At 45.5% G+C, this 6,427-nt stretch overlaps 1 protein-coding gene across 1 annotated transcript in view; it reads left to right on the top strand.

The window, feature by feature from the left end:
* Window positions 1-421: 421 nt before the first annotated feature.
* Window positions 422-6,427, top strand: part of LOC135394681 (ankyrin repeat domain-containing protein 50-like) — a 39,338-nt gene continuing 33,332 nt past the window's right edge. The window contains exon 1 of the mRNA XM_064625541.1: window positions 422-670. The gene's annotated coding sequence lies outside the window, so the exon portion shown is untranslated. The remainder of the gene's footprint in view (window positions 671-6,427) is intronic.

The following is a 6,427-nucleotide window of genomic DNA, read 5'->3' as shown; positions in this document are numbered from 1 at the left end:
TCCCGCACACTATCCATGATAGCAAAACCAAAGACGAGCGGCAAAAACGGGCACACACACAATAGTGCCTCCTTTTGCTCCTCGTCTCGGAGTTTTGCTGTCATGGATACGGATACTTATCACCAGGTTGCTTGCTACCTGGCCATTCTTTTATTCGTGCACAATCACAGCCTTCCGCACTTTTTGGAGCGCCATGCTTGGCTTGGATATTGTAAATTTTGCCAATGCTATCTTGTTGCAGCCACCTAACCAGTTCTAATAGCATAAGCTTGCTGTAATTAATTCTTGTTCGCTTTTGAATATTCGGGGTAAGTTTTAAAGAACAAAGGCATTGTTAAAATGGAAAAATTCAGGACGTGCGGGACGTGACCACGCATGTCCGCATGCTGTTTTCGGACTCGACAGCACCAGGTGTCGCCACATGCCTTTCAGGCTGATTTTGTGAGTGATGGGCTGTGTTCGCGTGTGTTCCTCGCGTTTGTGAGTGGTGTGCTTCCTTCCCAGGAATTTATTGTGCTTTATATTCACTATAGTAACAACTGCAACATGCTACTATGGGAGTAACGTAACGCAGAACTTGTATCATGGTGCAAATTTTCGCTAGCAAGAACTCCACAAGGATAGCACTCCCATGGATAGCACTTAGCGGATGGTTTCATGCTCGATGGTGGTGAGTTCCCCTTGGTCTTTATACTTCTGAGAACCCGTTCATTGGTATGGTTATATAAAAGGCTTGGTTCTTCACCTCTAGGGCATAATTGGTACAAACTACAGAAACTTTAACGCGCTACACGGTCAGTCAACGTTGCTGCTCATATCTTACATTGTCCGCTTCAAACTCGTACTCATACTATCAGTACTATACTACTACTCTAGGAGAAACGTGAATGGTCTTACAAACACATTTGATATCGGGACTGATGTAGGTATAGTAACCTCGATACTTTTTTTCGGATCACAACGCATCGGACGAAGTATCCGCACTGTGCAGTTGCACAATCTCTCTTGTTTACGTATTTTAGTGTGTTCTGTCATGTAGATGTCATGAAATGCTCCCACTACATACAAAGTGCTATAAATTGATGGTTCTTCGCAAAAGGAAGGCAGGGCGTTGGTAGGTGCTAAGTGGTGTGGTACGGGTACATATCGCTATGTGGGCAGCTAGTTATTGCTGAAAACCGAGGGCGAGGCACCAGCTAGCGTGCTGTAGTGGTTTGCGAATGTTTGTGATGAATGTCACAAGAATATGTCGGATTCTGGGCATTTGATTGTACGATATGCTGTCAACCCGCTTTTTCCGCGGAAGCGATGTATGTCGAGATGGTTTGGCACGTCTTTACCGTTTTGACAGCGATGTATGCCGAGCGGTACTTGTGATGCACGTTTTTGGCATTTTGTAGGTGGGCAAATCCACTTATAGCGATCGTTGATTTTCCGTGTGTTATGTAGTTATAGTTATACCTCTCTTCTTTCTCTTCTGCGTCAACCTGTCATGCTGAGTGCCGGGGACAACGCTTCTCAACCTGATTCTATTTTATTGATCTTGTACCTGAATAAATGGATAGTCGGCAGTGTAATACATGTAAAAATGTGCTGCAGCTGTATCTATAATCTTTTCTAGCACAGATTAAGCTGTTTACTAGTCTCGGTCAATGCCTATTCATCATTTCGATCGCCTCTTGCCAAATGTGCTGTGGTATCCGGTAGGTTGAGCTCGTCCTGCGAACCGCAGCAGAATTTTCCTGGCGCAAGCATATGTATGTACTTTTACACAAGAGAAAGTTCAAAAACATGTGCGCATCACAGGCAGATGGTATAGCGAGACAAAGCAGGCTACGTCAGTCGACCGTCGACCCCTAACGCTCGGAAAATATTCTTTAGGTAACTTGGACTCTGTGCACCCAGCTTCAGTATATCTTCTTCGTACATTTCGTAAAGCCCAGGTCGAAATAAAATACTTCCCAGCTGCTCCTCTGACACTGTCCCACACGAAGGACAGTTGTTCAGCATCCGTCATCACTGTTCTTTCTTATTTTATTTTTACGTTTTTATCGCCATCAGATCATATTCTAAATATAGCGATCTTCTGTTTATTATCTCATCAGCGTGAGATGTATAACAATCGTGTTTTGTTACTGATGCCGTCGATGATCCATCATTGGTAGCCTGCCGTATATGGTGAGCTCATCGTAATCCCTGTACCTCGAAAACGTGGAATCACGAACTTCCGTATTCGCTCTTGTGGACTGTATGCAGTTGCACACAGCGTTACAGACGGCCAGTATGTCCGCCCATAGCGTTATAACGATATGACTGGTATCTGCTCCCTTGCGAAGTTTCTCCGTGCATCTGCCTTCGTCCAAGATGGATAACCCACAAGGCTAATTGATCTTCCCTGAGGTAGGGTAACATTGGGCCGAAGGTCAGGTACGTTCCACCTCTCCTTTATTTTTGTAATAGTTACCCAAACAGGCACACACGGTTTGTAACACCGAAACCATTCTGCCTAATTCAGCCTCATAGGCATCATAACTGGCAGTGATTTATCCGATCCCCGGCCCCTACACCCACCTCCCTGTGTTCGTTTCCTGTGCGACCCCTACAGGAAGCCTTCGTAATGACAGCTTTAGACACACATCGGTGGTAGTGAGTGTTGGTATATCGTTGATACCGGTCACCGGGAAGCTACCGTGCCCACTGGAACCAATGACAGCGTTCCTGACTGAAAATCTTATCATTATCACTTGATTTGGTGCGGTGGACACGGTACTCTGGGAGCCACGTTATCATTGTATACTAAACACTCACTAATGATACGTAGAGCTGTTACGACATTAACTCTAATATAACGACCCCTCCAAAGTTTTTACAGCTTTCCCCCTCGCTTTTGCGACTGGTCTTTGTGAGAGACCAGATTACAGCAATACCGTTGGTCTGGTCTCGTGTTATCTTCTTCTACTGTCCACATTACACTGCAGACGTTTCCGGTAGGGTAACCACTCCCCGAGCATGGGAATGTGCTACTCCGGAAACTGAGCTGTCGCTTCACTAATAACAGCGTCAAGACTCAGGAGGGCAAAAACTGGAGACGAAACGGTGCTTGACGCGCAAGATTCACTTTTCCGCCAAATTAGAGTGCTCTACATTCTTGATACGCTGCTTCCGCACTTTTTAAATAACGAAATCTAATTACATGCAAGGACTTATGCGATAAATTCCGAGCACGAACACGTCGTAGCACTTTATATTGCGTTGCTTCGGGGGTCGCCTGCGTACGAGTTCCACTCGTTTCTGAAAGGACAAAAAGAAACTAAGAAGCAGCAGGTCTTGACTTCCTGTGTGCTTTGGCTGACCCTTGGGAATGGCAATTCTAAGCGTTGGGCACCTTTCGACAGGAAGGCACTGGTCTAAATGGCCGGTGATACATAACCTTCGGCTATTGGATCCTGGCAATTGTTTGCGTGCGCAGTTCTTATCGGAGTTCGTTCTGCTTCTCAAAACTTCTAGGTGTCCTTATTTTCTTTTTTGTATTTCTATGGGCAAAAGAAAGAGAAAACCATACAAGCAAGCAAACAACCAGTAGAAAAAAAAAAAAAAACTATGAGAAAGGGGAAAAAAGACAAGACGATAAACAGTCTACAGCATGCAGTAGGATATGGTTATATTTGTCGTTTGTTTTTGGCGTCAAAAATGACTGTAGCAAAGGAAAATGAAGACGGATACGTTTGATTCGGGAGAATTAATTCTCGTGAGATGTTTCCGGGGACCCTCTGTGTGCTCCATCGATTCCTCGAATCTGTGATTCATCCAGGTACTGGTACCTTCAGGAAGTGTCTGTTGTTCACTGTTACGACGCTTTACGTTACGTTACGTATTTCGGAATTCTGCAAGATCAACTATACCTTAAACGCAGACTATTGGACCTGCCAACACTTCCCCCTCAGAGAAGCCACGCATACTAAAAAAAAGAAGAAGAAGAATACGATAAATATATGCATCATGTTCCTTGTTGCACATTGAGAGGGAGGAACGCGGATAACGATGGAACCTAAGCATTCGTTCCTTTTTTAGATTACACTCATCTTTGTTATGGGCATATAAACTTTTGAGCATCATCATTCATATAGTGTGAACCGTCGTCTGCAAAACGTGAATAGAAAACTACAGCCGATCGTCTGCTATCATAAAAGCCCTGGCAGAAGAGGCGGAAACCACGAGTAGCATGATCGGTGGTTGTTTGGTGACATTTTGTCGTCCTTTTCCTGTTCTTCTGCCGTGTGTGCACTTCAGGGGGGATTATCGCGAGGTGGGCGCGTTTAAAGCCTGACTCACGCGCCAGGCACCCGCCATAATCTGGGCCTCCGTCTGCCTCTTCAGCTTGTGAACACAAGGCGCATGACGACAGAAGAGGCCATTGTGTCACCTCTCAACCCGTCCTGCGTCTCGTCGGAGTCAACTTTGGAGTTCGTGCTCAACAGTATTCTCCCCCTGCATGAAATATTCTCTGGAATATATTAATTGTCACTGCCGGCTAGGCGACAGGAGGGGAAAGGAAGGAAGGAGACTCCCACAGCGTCCAGGGGCTTCCTGCCCGTGGCATGGTGCGGCGCCGGTCTTGTGCGATTTTGCGACATAATTCACTACGTCACTGTTGAGCTAAAAATATTGCAGAGATGTGTAGCTTGTGACATGAAAGATGTGTGTTGTAGCCGATGTTGGACTTGGCGCAATGTCCTGTCGACCCACAAAAGGCTGGCTATGTTGGAATTGTCGATGGAATTCGCCTATTGAAAACAGTCACTTATTTGCAGTTACTTGTCGTTTACTGAAAAAGTGAGTGCAGCTAAGTGAGGCAGTTGTGGTGAACAGAAAGTGAGCGTTCTCGTAACAAACAAAATGGCGTAGATGCAGGATAGCTGGTGTACAAACCATAATCTAAAAGGTTGACTCTGTGTGCCCAGGCTGTTAGATTACGGTGTCCTCGTAACATTTCCTTTATTTTTTTTCATAAAAATATGGTTGTTAGAAGACTTTGCAAGTAAGTGCCTCGAACTACACGCAAGCTATGGTAAATAAACTACAATTCGCGAAGAAACTGGTAAAGGGTTGCCTATCAGGATACTGGAGATAAGGGGATAGGATACTAGGATAGGGGGATACTATAGTATCCCCCCCCCCCCCCGTTGATGTTAAACAGAAACAACGGTGAATTTTCGTTTTTCCGTAAAAATATGTCACAAATATAGTTTCGGCGTGCAAGCGACAAATAACTGTAATAAAATTCTAGTTACGGCAATAACCCAATGACGTCCGTAAGAAGGAGCACGAACCACCCGATACAATTATGCCGCGTATGCATCTCGGATGCGTCTGATTTCAAACCATCGTTTCGAAGGAAGGCCACTAAAATCGGAAATTGTCTAACCATTAATTAGACTTATCTCTGGTACAACTCCTTTAATGAGCAAACTGAGCTTCTAGCTGCGGTTAAATTTACATTCAGTGTGCACGATGAATGCCGCAATATGTTAACAGTCTTTCACAGACACACGCCTTTTCTCTAAACATTCCTTTGGATCGCCTATTACGTAAGACGACATATACTCTGCAAGGCCTCGGTCTTCAGGTATATGATGCTTTCAACCAGGGGAATCGGGTTCAAACCGAGAGCGTACCTTGACTCTAAAAATGGGCAACAAATGACACGTGAGCGAGTTCATAAGTGCGGGCTTTGTTCTGGCAACCCGTGACCCATGGTGATGAATGGCGTGTCGGCTTTGTTTCACGACGGAAAAAACATAAGTATCCCTAGCATATGCGAGCTCATGTGAGCACGGTCGCAGACGACCGAATGGAGTGCTTGCTATTCGAGGATTGGATACTGTTGCAGTATCTGTGTTCGCCAAAACGGTGAAGCAGTCCTACTAATATAGCATCCGTGCAACGCCGAGTAGAACTTAGTATGAGCGCTCATTGAGGACGAGATGTGACAGAAAAACGAAGCGACAACCACTAGAAACTGCCGCCTATGATGCGCTTACAAGAGTGGTCGCATCCGTTTTAGTCAATTTTTCAAACTATATACAGGGTGGGTGCGTGCAGATAAAGTAGCCCCACATTTTCGCACATAGCGCGTTCCCTGCATGCCGTACTAACTTCCGGCGGCGCACGACGGTGCATTTATGCGATGAAAATCGAGAAAAAAAATCGTGGTAACCAAACTCTGCGCAATAAAATCGTTAGCAACGCGGACTTCGCTCCGTGTATTTCCAATGGGACATGGCAGTGTAGCACAATTGCATCGCCCTACCGCTGCGGGTGCCACCCAGCCACCCAGGCAGGAACAAAACGAGATCTGGTACGCCTAGCGGTAGCTATACGCAACTGTGCCGTGACCGCCATATTGACTTCTGCATAGAAAAATCGA

The sequence above is a fragment of the Ornithodoros turicata genome, chromosome 5 (genome assembly GCF_037126465.1).
Source record: "Ornithodoros turicata isolate Travis chromosome 5, ASM3712646v1, whole genome shotgun sequence".
In the NCBI taxonomy this organism is placed as follows: domain Eukaryota; kingdom Metazoa; phylum Arthropoda; class Arachnida; order Ixodida; family Argasidae; genus Ornithodoros; species Ornithodoros turicata.
The sequence above is the reverse complement of the archived record's forward strand: the minus strand, read 5'-3'. Positions and strand labels throughout refer to the sequence as shown.